Source organism: Bidens hawaiensis, unplaced genomic scaffold, assembly GCF_021521415.1.
Source record: "Bidens hawaiensis isolate Kalapana, Puna unplaced genomic scaffold, B.hawaiensis_p1.1 tig00049908_1, whole genome shotgun sequence".
Taxonomy (NCBI): domain Eukaryota; kingdom Viridiplantae; phylum Streptophyta; class Magnoliopsida; order Asterales; family Asteraceae; genus Bidens; species Bidens hawaiensis.
In genome coordinates this window covers 5,580-18,641 of record NW_027506129.1, presented here as the reverse complement: position 1 = coordinate 18,641, position 13,062 = coordinate 5,580, and the positions used below count along the sequence as shown (strand labels likewise).

General features: G+C 37.4%; 3 pseudogenes; all 3 read left to right on the top strand.

Annotated features, from left to right (window-relative positions):
- The first annotated feature begins 127 nt into the window (after nucleotides 1-127).
- On the top strand, nucleotides 128-3,624 carry LOC143616811 (cucumisin-like; annotated as a pseudogene).
- Nucleotides 3,625-5,375: 1,751 nt separating this feature from the next.
- LOC143616809 (cucumisin-like) lies at nucleotides 5,376-8,850 on the top strand (annotated as a pseudogene).
- A 439-nt stretch (nucleotides 8,851-9,289) lies between these two features.
- Nucleotides 9,290-10,472, top strand: LOC143616816 (cucumisin-like; annotated as a pseudogene).
- Nucleotides 10,473-13,062: the final 2,590 nt, after the last annotated feature.

Here is a 13,062-nt window from a genome sequence, read left to right as displayed (position 1 = left end):
TCCAGTAGTTAAACAAGGCTATTCCACTAATTACTCCTTATTGACAGCTAGCTCATAACATGCAAGATTCTTAGCTCATAACATGCAAGATTCTTAAAACAATAAGGTTGAGTTTGCTATATATATGTATGTATACATGCACAAACAAAGTCTCAGTACTACCTGCATAATATCTTCGAATCAATGGCGTATACTGCTTTAAAACTGTTCATGTTACTCACAGTCACATACTCTTTCATCTTTAGTGACACATTAGCTGCTGACCCCAATGATCTCAAGGTATTATTTCACTTTCATAATTAGGTGTTTTTAATCGTTTTCTTTTGGTTAACATGAAATGATATTATTTGTGTTTGGCAGACGTACATTGTGTACATGGGTGACCTTCCAAAAATTGGTGTATCCGTTCAAGCACACCACACTAACATACTTCGAGAAGTTACTGGCAGGTAATTAACTATATATTATTTATGTGAAGGTGTGCTCTCTTGTATATATAAGGACACTAATATCTTTGATGATGTACTTTTGGCAGCTGGGCATCGGAATCTTTACTTTGGAGCTACAAGAGGAGCTTTAATGGCTTCGTCGCCAAGCTGACGCAGCATGAGAAAAACCAACTAGCTCGTGAGTTTTTTCTTTTTTGAACGAAATATGTAGGACCAGAGAACTAGAGTCAAAATACTAATTAACTTTATATAGCTCGTCAGTCAATTGTTCTGAATTTGGATTAAGAATTAATTTCCTGGATAATTCTCAAAATAAAGATGTTAATAGTCAACTATTGATAATTAAATTTACAATCCTAAACGTAAAATGAATTCATACAATGATTAAAGCTAAATGTTATGCATTTAAAATGAAATCACTAATTTTTTATAACGAAGTTAATATAGAATTAAATTTACTAGAATAAATAAATTGATTTTAACTTTTGAAAAATAAACTGAAAGTTGAACTATTTTTCAGAAAGAAAATCTTTAATAACATTTGAAAATAAGTTTTTTAAGTAATGACCTCAATCATCACAAGTTAATTACATAAAATCTTATTTATGTAAAATTATTATAATACAATCCATGTATATTATCGTTTGCATTCAGGCAAGGAGGGTGTGGTATCAGTATTCCCAAACCGCAAAAAGCAACTACATACAACAAGGTCATGGGACTTCACTGGCTTCCCTCAAGATGTCAAAAGAGCACCTCTTGAGAGCGACGTCATTGTCGGCATGCTTGACAGCGGCGTCTGGCCGGAATCCGACAGTTTCAAGGACGACGGGTTCGGTCCTCCACCAGCTAAATGGAAGGGTTCATGCGATACCTCCAATTTCACATGCAACAAGTAAAAAACTAAGTTCATTATTAATTAAATTCGGTCATCTATACACGTTATCAAATGACCATTTTGACTAATAATTTTGATACTAGTCAAACTTTGATCTTTTCTTGTAAAAACGGTCGTCTGAGTGTTTTGTTACAACCATTTGATAGTTCAATATTTATCTTGTTATTAACACTAAATAAGGCGTATTATATGACAGTAAACTCATCGGAGCACGATACTATAACACGGAGAAAACCGAAAGCAAAGGGCTGTCAGCAAGAGACACCGACGGCCATGGCACACACACTGCTTCCACCGTGTCTGGACGAGCAGTTAACAATGCAAGTTTGTTAGGTTTTGCTAAAGGAACGGCTAGAGGCGGTGTACCTTCGGCACGTATAGCTGTTTACAAGATATGTTATCCTGATGGTTGTGCAGATAGTGATTATTAGCGGCTTTTGACGATGCAATTGCCGATGGAGTTGATATTATTTCACTTTCGGCTGGAGGGTCTGACCCTCTAAACTATTTCGAAGATCCTATCGCCATAGGAGCTTTCCATTCTATGAAAAATGGGATTCTTACGTCGAATTCTGCTGGAAATGATGGCCCGACTCCAGGATCGATTACTAATATGTCACCTTGGGCGTTATCGGTTGCTGCTAGCAGCATTGACAGGAAGTTTCTAACTAAGGTTGTGCTAGTCAACAATGTGACTTATGAGGTGAAAAATATTATTATTATTATTATTATTATTATTATTATTATTATTATTATTATTATTATTATTATTATTAACTGTATATATGTGTAGGGACCTACGATAAACACATTCAATGGTGGGATATATCCGATAGTTTATGGTGCATCTGTGCCTAATATTAAGAATGGATCTACATCAGAGGACTCTAGGTAATGAAACATAACATTAACAACTTAAAGTGATCACAAAAACTAAAATCATTATTGGCAATTGCAGATTCTGCATAGCAAATTCCTTAGACCCCGATTTGGTACATAATAAAATTGTGGTATGCGAGTTTCAAGACACGGTACATGCGTTAAAGTCAGGTGCAAGTGGTGTCGTGATCGAATTTCCTGGTTATGGCACTGACGATTTCGCAGATACTTATCCTCTTCCAACAACATTCTTGAGTGACAAAGATGGAAGTGCGGTTCTAACTTACATAAACTCCACCAGGTATATATATATACCAAATGCGCGCATTGCTAATTACTTGTTTTGTATTATTAATTTCCTATGGATATATGCCAAGTTTTAATTTTGTTATTGTGTATGATAGAACGCCAACTGCAAACATCCTAAGAAGTTACGAACATGTCGACAAAGCAGCCCCAACCGTGATTTCCTTCTCGTCAAGAGGCCCGAACCTAATCACACCGGATGTTCTCAAGGTACATGAGATTATATATATTATCTTAAAAAAATACTATGTAATTACTTGTGTTAACTAGCATTTTATATATTTATGTGTAGCCTGATATAACCGCACCTGGAGTGGACATTTTAGCCGCATGGTCCGAAGGTACAACCGTCACCCGACAAAAGGAAGACACCCGTGTTGTCCCATTTAACATTATTTCTGGGACTTCCATGTCTTGCCCTCACGCCACGGGAGCGGCTGCTTACGTTAAATCATTCCACCCGACTTGGTCCCCTGCTGCTATAAAGTCGGCCCTTATGACTACAGCCGCACCAATGAGTCCCACCAAAAATACCGATGCTGAATTTGCATATGGCTCAGGCCATATCAACCCTTCAAGAGCCGTTCACCCGGGTTTGGTCTATGATGCGGGAGAGCTAGATTACGTGTCATTTTTGTGTGGCCAAGGTTATAGCGCCACTGCTTTGAAAATCGTCACTGGGGATTCAAGTGCTTGCTCTACGACTACTAATGCAGCCGTGTGGGACCTAAACTACCCTTCATTCGCTCTCTCATCTAAACATTCGCGTAGGATAACCCGAACCTTTAACAGGACGGTTACTAATGTGGGTACAATAGGTTCTCCATACGAGGCTCGTGTGGTTGCACCGTCCGGGATGGTGGTGAAGGTTGACCCGAGCTGCCTTGTGTTCAAAGCAGTGGGTGAGAAGCAATCGTTTGTTGTGACGGTTACTGCGAAAATTAAATCGAGAGCTCTTTCGGGTTCGTTGGTTTGGAGTGATGGGGTTCACAAGGTTACAAGTCCGATAGTTGCGTTTCGTAATCGTTAAGTAGATAATTAGTTCATTGTTTTTATTTTGGTTGAATAACTAGCTACTTTTGACCTTGGGTAAACTGGTTTCACTTTTTCTTATGTTTGATTTTGGATGAATAAATAATGTGTCATTTTATAACGGTTGATCATATTAGCAAGAAAATATAAGTCTTGCGTTGAATTACCAATTCCATATTTATATATAGTGGAGAAACACAATGGAATACATGATATGCATCTAAAAACGGATAGAATATATTCACAATAAAATCATAATACAATTATAGTACATCATTAATGGCATGACTTACCAAATATAAGCTAAATTGATTGTCAAATGGTGATGATGTTAACATGAATTGCGTCCCTTGAGACAACCACAACTATATATGAGTCTTGAAATACAAGCGAACTTAATTTGTCATCAACACTAGGTCTTCAAATACAAGCGAAATTATGCCCTTCTGGCAACAACACTATTTTGTTCGTGCACATGAATGCCAACGGAGGGGTCGGTAGATTGGTCTACATCAATTTTTTTTTCTTCTTCTTTGTTTTCTTATTTCATTTTTTTTATTTATTTTAAATTAGATATATATATATATATATATATATATTTATTCGGTAACTTTAATATACTTTTAGGGTATTAAATAAATTGAAAATTATTTAAGTGTTTGTAAACCTTTATAAATATTTCGATATATTTCAACTTACCGATTTTGTAAAGTTTTTGGTCCAGGTTTGGCGAGTTTATTTTACCAAAATGGGTTGGGAGAAATAATTATTTACCAATATAGATTCTTTATAAATTTATTTATCAAAATAGGTTAAACACCTCCAAAACCTTTTATTTTGTGTAAAAAGGCTGATCACTCCCTACCAGCTTCTTCTCCAATCCACCCTAAAACCCTCTAGAGCTCACAAATTTTGTCGTGATCTCCATTGAAACGCCTCCATGCTCGAAATCATGATACACAATGAAAACCACTCGTCGGAAAGAGTTTTCCAGAAAATCAACAAACTTAATCTCCTTTTACAGTCGATCACACCATTCTTTTCAACATACAAATTACCCAAATTGAAGAAGTCAAAAAGCCATTTTTAACACAGGCCCAAGAAAAGGGGGAAATATTTCTGATAATGCTGTAATTGTAATTTTAATTTTGAAATTAAGATAATGAATGAATTTTGTGCCACACAACCCAATCGATGTTCATATTCTTTCTTCTCTTTGTCTGATACAATACATAATAGAACCTAACTCAACTCAATTCCTCGTTTTTCTTTTGTTGGGTTTTGTTGGTTCCTTAATCTTCACCAGATTTTAGAGAATTCGTGCGCTGTTGTTAAACGATTGTACTGTGGTAGTCGATCAAAGAAAATTCTAGTCGGTTGTTTATTTTGGTTTAATGATTGATGAATTTGATAATTTAAGGCTTAACATCTTCTGATTCTTCTCCGTGATGAACTGTTGTATATGAGTTGATTGATAAAAGAGAAAAAGTAATTAAAGAAAATAAAAACCTATTTTAGCAAAAAACTCCAGCTTTGGCAGGTGTCACGACATATCGAAAATATTATTGAAAAATGTAAAAAAAAAGCTATTTTAGTAAACTCTAACAGTCAAAGGTTATTTTTATTAACTAACTAGGTAAACAAGGATATTCCACTAATCTTCTCTCGTCGACAGCTCATGACGTGCAGGATACTTAATTAACATTATCAAATAGGTGAATTTTGAGATAACGATGAGGTAAAGTTGGCTATATATATGCATATGCATAAACAAGTTTTAGTACCATCTGCTTAACATCTTCTTCGAATCAATGGCATATTATTCTGCATTAAAACTGTTCCTGTTACTCACAGTCACATACTCTTTCATCTTTAGTGGCACATTTGACTCCAATGATCTCAAGGTATTATTACTCTTTCATAACCACTGAAGAGGTAGGTCCCAGCAGAGCCCAGTTGGACCCGCAAGACTCACCTTAAACAGGGACGTCTGCGCAGAGACCAACTGGATCCGCAGGACCAACCATGCTCAGAGACGTGACGTCCTTACGCGCAGTATGCAAGCTGGTCCCGCAGGAAATGCCTCCCATGGTGGACTCCGCCTGTTCCCGCAGCCTCGGATACAAGCCATGAGGGAAGGCCACCCGCGCAGCATGGCTACACGCACTAGGTACTTAGCTCTCGTTCAGTGTCACCTGAAGGAATGAGCAAAGCCGGGAGCAATCCCGCACAGAGGCGGGAGGGGGAATACTCCCGCCCAAATAAGCCAGTCTATACTGAAGGACCTTTTACTGTACCTGACGAGGTATGGGCGAAAGATCTGATCAGGGATACGACAGCTCACTGATACAGTATGGCGAGCAGCATGCTCCTGTACTGTATCACTATTAAGCCGCTGCCTACTCACCAACTACTGTCATACCACGTGCGTAGCCGGCAGTTGGTGGAAAGGGAATAGTATACAGCAGGCCTGGTCGCTATCAGCCGCTGCCTACCCACCAACTACCAGCAAGGCACGTGCGTAGACTACTGTTGATGAACAGGAACACTGTTGCAGCCGGCCATACCTCCTTGGAAACCTACCTTCGGCTATAAATACCCCAAATGGTATGATCATCTGGACACATCATATCTTACTACATTATCATCATATTATACCTGATATCTGCTCTAGCAATCTCTTAATATACTTTTATATTTAAAGAGCAATCTAGTCTGATTCTCACGCCGGAGGGTGGTCACAAGGAGGAACCCCCCCCTTCTTAGTGACGAGCTCACGGTGTCTGTTTTGCAGGTTATCAGAAGAACCATCTTCCAAGGGTCTAACCCCTCGTGGGAAACATCTCTCCAACCCCCAGGTTGCCAGTAACCTGCCCGGGGTCCGGTTAGTGTTTCTTCATTGGCGCCATCCGTGCATAAAGCTAGAACTACAATTTTCTCCAGTTTTTTCAAAACTTTATACAAAAGATGGTTAGAGAAATTCCGGTAACCACAACCCCAGCTATTGGGGGGAATACCGGCAACACAGTTTTTACGAACACTACTCCGGCTACCGAAGCCGGAGCAAGTGAAGTAAATTTTACGAACACTACCCCACTTACTAAAGCAGGGGCAAGTGCAGTAAATGACCGCCTACTGGGATCCACCGATACCCAGTTTGAAAAACGAAGACTCCCCCGCCAGACTCTCGACGAAGTCAAGGCATGGGCGAAACCTGCCCGGGGTCCGGTTAGTGTTTCTTCACATAACCACCATTTTAATATTATGTGTTTTTAATCGTTTTCTTTTGGTTAACATGAGATAATATTATTTGTGTTTGGCAGACGTACATTGTGTACATGGGTGACCTTCCAAAGAGTGATTTATATTCGGTTAATGCACACCACACTAACATACTTCAAGAAGTTACTGGCAGGTAATTTAACTATTATTTATGTGAAAATGTTATTTCTTGTATATTTTAGGACACTAATATCTTTGATGATGTACTTTTGGCAGCCGGGCATCGGAATCTTTACTTTGGAGCTACAAAAGGAGCTTTAATGGTTTCGTCGCCAAGCTGACGGAGCATGAGAAAAACCAACTAGCTCGTGAGTTATTTTATTTTATTTTTTTTAACGCCATATGTATTATAAACACGGACCAAGTGTCAGGCCTAGAGAACTAGAGCCAAAACCACATACAACAGAGAATAAAAACAATTACAATAGAACCGATGCGCGCATTCAATCTATTTTTCAACCAACTAGCTCGTGAGTTAATTGTTTTGATTTAGATAATTCTCAAATTTAAAGATATGAATAGTCAACTATTCAAATTAAATATAAATTCCTAAAATAAGTGTAGAGCTTCTTGATTTAGATTGTACAACGCTGTGCCTAGTAAGTGGACATGTGTAATCTTAATGTAGACCGTACAAGTCTTCATAAGGACCGTACATTGATAAAAGCTAAATTTCATGTATTTAAAATGAAAACTAATATCTTTTTTGAATTATTAATTAAGTTGATTTTTTAAATATTGAAAATAAACGGAAATTTGAATTATTTTCATACAAAAATCTTTATTGACATTTGTAAAGTAAGTCTTAAGTTAATTACATAAAATCTTATTCATGTAAAAACTAAAAAGTTTCATAAGAAAAATTATTGTAACATAATCATGCATATTATCGTTTGCATCATTGCATGTAGGCAAGGAGGGTGTGGTGTCAGTATTCCCAAGCCGCAAAAAGCAACTACATACAACAAGGTCATGGGACTTCACTGGCTTCCCTCAAGATGTCAAAAGAGCACCTCTTGAGAGCGACGTCATTGTCGGCATGCTTGACAGCGACGTCTGGCCGGAATCCGATAGTTTCAAGGACGAACAGATTCGGTCCTCCACCAGCCAAATGGAAGGGCTCATGTGATTCCTCCAATTTCACTTGCAACAAGTAAAAACACTCAATCCGTTATTAATTTGATTGTGCCAACGTACTATACATACATTGTCTGACATCTAACCCCATTTTCAAACAGCTATTGGACAAAGGTCAAACGGCTGTTTTAACTAATAATTTTCAAAGTTTGTTTGACCCATCTATGATCAGAATATCCGTTTGGATAGCTTTTTTTCCTTTTCAAAGCAGTCATGTAGTTTTTTTTGTGGATGGCTCTTTGATGGTTCAATATTATCTGGTTGTTAACATTAGTAATTATGACATATTATATGTTGTTTGACAGCAAACTTATTGGAGCAAAATACTATAACACCGAGAAAGCCAATCGCGGAGGGCTATTGTCAGCAAGGGACACCCAAGGTCATGGCACACACACTGCGTCCACCGTGGCTGGACGTGCGGTTAACAATGCAAGTTTGTTAGGTTTAGCTAATGAAACGGCTAGGGGCGGTGTTCCGTCAGCACGTATAGCTGTTTACAAGATATGTTTTCCGGATGGTTGTGCAGATAGTGATATTTTAGCGGCTTTTGACGATGCAATTGTCAATGGAGTTGATATTATTTCACTTTCGGCTGGAGGGTCTGACCCTCTAAACTATTTCGAAGATCCTATCGCCATTGGAGCTTTCCATTCTATGAAAAATGGGATTCTTACGTCGAATTCTGCTGGAAATGATGGCCCGACTCCAGGATCGATTACTAATATGTCACCTTGGGCGTTATCGGTTGCTGCTAGCAGCATTGACAGGAAGTTTCTATCTAAGGTTGTGTTAGGCAATAATGTGACTTATGAGGTGAGAATTATTATCATTGTTGTTGTTGTTGTCGTCGTCGTCGTCTCTTAACTGTATTCGTATGTAGGGACCTTCGGTAAACACATTTAATGGTGGGATTCATCTGATAGTTTTTGGTGGATCAGTGCCTAATTCTAAGAAAGGATATACATCAGATGAATCGAGGTAAAGACTTCAACTTATATTGACAGAATTAATGTTGTCCAAAATAATTAAGGACATTCATCAAAATTAAGATATAGCCATTTTGCATAGAAAACTAGCTTTTCTTTTCGAAATTACTACGTTGTTTAAATAGCTTGATCACCATTTCTAGCTAGAGTAACTTCTATTATTAATAAATTATAGTTTTGATTTTATATACATAACATTTAGGTAGCAAAAACTAATAATTACTGGCAATTGCAGATTCTGCCTGAAAAATTCCTTAGACCCAACTTTGGTACATAATAAAATTGTGGTATGCGAGATTCCAGGCATTAATATAAATATGTCAGATTCGGGTGGAAGTGGTATCGTGATCGAAGTTGATAATTATGGCATTGAAGATTTCACATATAGTTATCCTCTTCAAACAGCATCCTTGAGCGGCAAAGATGGAAGAGCTGTTCTAAGTTACATAAACTCCACCAAGTAAGTCTACCAAATGCATATTGCTAGTTACTTGTAATTTACAATCACCAATATTGGACACGTAACAAGTTTTAATTTTTGTGTTTAATAGAACACCAACTGCAAGCATCCGAAGAAGTTACGAAAATGTTGACAACGCAGCCCCAACCGTGGCTTCCTTCTCGTCTAGAGGCCCGAACATAATCACACAGGATGTTCTCAAGGCACATGAGCTTAAATATATTATCTACAAAAAAAAAATATATACTATGTAATTACCCGTGTTAACATATTATGTGTAGCCTGATATAACCGCACCTGGAGTGGACATTTTAGCCGCGTGGTCAAAGGGTACAACCGTCACAGGGGAAGAAGGTGATACCCGTGTTGTCCCGTTTAATATTATTTCCGGAACATCCATGTCGTGCCCTCACGCAACTGGAGCTGCTGCTTACGTTAAATCATTCCACCCGACTTGGTCCCCTGCTGCTATAAAGTCGGCCCTTATGACTACAGCCGCACCAATGAGTCCCACCAAAAATACCGATGCTGAATTTGCTTATGGCTCTGGTCATATCAACCCGTCAAAGGCCGTTGACCCGGTTTGGTGTATGATGCTGGAGAACTAGACGATGTCTCATTTTTATGTGGCCAAGGTTATAACTCCACCACTTTGAAAATTGTCACTGGGGATTCAAGTGCTTGCTCTAAGACTACTAATGCAGCCGTGTGGGACCTAAACTATCCTTCTTTCGCTCTCTCGGTTGAACATTCGGGTAACATAACCCGAACATTTAAAAGGACTGTTACTAATGTGGGTGCAGCGGGTTCTTTATACAAGGCTCATGTGGTAGCACCATCAGGGATGGTGGTAAAGGTTAACCCGAGCAGTCTTGTGTTTAAAGCAGTGGGTGAGAAGCAGTCGTTTGTGGTGACGGTTAATGCGACAATCAAATCAAGAGCTCTTTCGGGTTCGTTGGTTTGGAGTGATGGGATTCACAAGGTTACAAGTCCGATAGTTGCGTTTCTTAAAGTAGATATTAATTAGTTCATTGGTTTATTTTGGTTGCTGATCTTGATTCTGTATTCAAAAATGACACGTGAATACTTTATGCTTACATGGTTGATTTATTTTCTAAATTTTATAATTTGCTTAAACAGTATACTCATTAATTATCATATGTTATTTATTTATTTTATTTTTATTTTTATCATTACTAAAATAATTAATACACTGTCTTGCCATCTTTTTGTTTATATTATTTTATATAAGTTATACTCATGATAAATTGTTAGAAGGAAAAATAATGCTAAATGGCAAATATGGGAAAATGGTTAAATACTTTATACTTGTTTTGGGCCTTCTTCTAATCTTACTTGGGCATGGGCTCCGTTGAAAATGTAAATCAAGTAGATTTGGGCTATCGGTTATTGGCTAACGTGATCAAAACACATTTGAGTAGAGATAAGCCCAGCCAAGACACTTTTAAGTTTTAACCCAACCCAATATATATAAAACAAGTGGTTCCTGATTCCTGAACCGCCTCGATAACATGTTTGAACATTTTTTCTCCTAAACCTATTTATAACCCAACCCGTTTCGGCCCATTAACCAAATTGTACACATCTACATTTTAACCAACAACTTTTTAGCCTAGATAACCGACGGGCAATTTTCTCAATAGACACGTGGCCAGTCTGGGTATTTTTTAATCGAGTAAAGGTTGGAAAAATGTAAACACGTCCCAACCCCAACCGATGTGGCTTTCTAATTATTATCATCAGATAAATAAACAACACTGAAACTCATGGTTATGGTGTCTCCATCTGTTGAGTTCGATGTGAAAAAGGCATTTACAGTCTAGTGAATAAAACAAAGAAAAGTGGTACCGAACGATTAGTTTGTATAGGGTCTTAGGATTAGCTTTTCTTTTGAATTGTAGAGATCTTAATTTGTTAATAAGAGGTGAGAGTTAACCTATAGGGAGTTTGATTGAATGTGTCTTGTTTACGTTGGTTTATGTTTATGGTAACATATGCAACTAGCAGTTTGCCCGTCCGGTGGACGGGAATATCAACGCAGTAAGGTGATACTAACATTAAGTCAATAACACATGGAAACAACTGATCATATAAAAACATAAGTCTAGCTATGATAGTACTTAAAAACACAATATTAAAACATTAAGCGATGCGGTCCTCAATCAAGGTCAACCCGATTTACAACACGAGCATTGTTAGTCCTCCTCTTAATAGGCACCCAAGCCTCTTCTGATTCATCTTCGGAACTTGCAATCTCTATCATATCCTCACATTTTCACTTATCGAGTGCGTGAGACCGTTTCATGAGTCGGTCAGCATTGTGATTCTAAGACAAAATATGTTAATTAACTGTTAGTTATTTTCAAGTAAACACAAAGTAAGAAATAAGTACCTCATTCTTAATGTCGACAACAATATCCTTTTGGCAAGAACAATACAGTGGGAGTTTATCAAAGTCATTCAAGTTCCCCCCCCCCCCCCCCCCAAATAAATCTTCTTCCTGTTAGTAGCATAATGGTGCAGGTGTTAGCATTTGATTTGAGTACGCTAGCGAGCAAATAAGCAAGTTAAGCTGTTACCTGCTTAATATAAGTGGGTTCACCAACGACATTCTCAGGTTTGTGCAGCTAAAACACAAATGAAAATCAGTTAGGAAGTTCGCGTAACACACAAACTCATATTTACAAGTTAGATCCTTACAATTAAGGAAACAATACACATAAAAAATAAAAAAAATAATGATAATAAAAAAAGCCATTGATATGTTGGTACTGTTTTTGAGTTTCGTAGAAACTTAGTATATATACAAAGACACAATCATGGTATCAAATTTCATATATATTATGTAATATCAAAATAATAAAAGTTCAGCAACAACAAAAAAGAACACATTAGAAACTCAAATAACTTAAACATGCTTTCCACCACATGTACCTCATAAAGCTTACTTCCTGTTTCAATAACTTTGTTCTACAAGCAGGAAAATATCAATCGTTAGAGGATAAAGTATAAGAAACTTAGAAACAAAAAACTGAATTAAAGTACCTCCTCATCATACAACGATGTGTGATGATTTAACTCTTTATTCATGACGGAAGCACTTAGCAACACAATTAAAAATGAACCTCATAACTACATTTATAAGCAAACAAAATCCAATTATATAGAGTGGTATGCACTATAATTTAGCAACTGCAACACCACATCCTAACTTTATAGGAACCGCAATATATACATTAACTGCTATGAACTAAAATAAAAGTATGTAACTACTCACTACTACACATATTCCCTTCCAACACATTTGATCCACCACACAAAATAACTACCCAATACATACATAATTTGGACATGAGTAGTGGGAAGTTAAAACTAAGTTAGTTACATGCACTTTTTTAGATGGTAGAATTTAGTTTAATTATACTAATAGTCGAGTGGGAATAACTATGTCTAATAGTGGGTGGTTACCCATGTAAATGGGTTAGTGGGGTAGTTACATGTAATGAAAAGTAACCGCTTTTTAATCCATCCTTATCAAACGGCCCATATTCGATCTTTGATCTTATCGGACGGCCAGAATTAAATCTCACTCTTCTGTAACCTATTATT